This window comes from Sinocyclocheilus grahami, unplaced genomic scaffold, assembly GCF_001515645.1.
Source record: "Sinocyclocheilus grahami isolate Dianchi unplaced genomic scaffold, SAMN03320097.WGS_v1.1 scaffold1606.1, whole genome shotgun sequence".
Taxonomy (NCBI): Eukaryota; Metazoa; Chordata; class Actinopteri; order Cypriniformes; family Cyprinidae; genus Sinocyclocheilus; species Sinocyclocheilus grahami.
The window spans coordinates 258,657-258,875 of NW_015506785.1; the positions used below are offsets into that span (position 1 = coordinate 258,657).

At 44.7% G+C, this 219-nt stretch overlaps 1 pseudogene; it reads right to left on the minus strand.

Moving 5' to 3' along the window:
• Positions 1–219, minus strand: part of LOC107571516 (CAP-Gly domain-containing linker protein 1-like) — a 52,969-nt pseudogene that overhangs the window by 18,874 nt on the left and 33,876 nt on the right.

Genomic DNA, 219 nt, shown 5'->3' on the forward strand with positions numbered 1-219 from the left:
GCTCTTGCTGTTTAACCTCTAGTACTGAGATCAACTCTGTGACCTACAGCACGGTATCGCACCATAATGGAGGGAGATGACAGGGACAAAACATGAGCAACGTCACACACAAAAACTCAGAGACCCGTGCTGGTCGCACCGGCACAAAGTAGAACTTAAACAAAAGTGAAGGACTGGAATATTATGGGAAATAACATCTGAGAACACTGTTGAGAACAA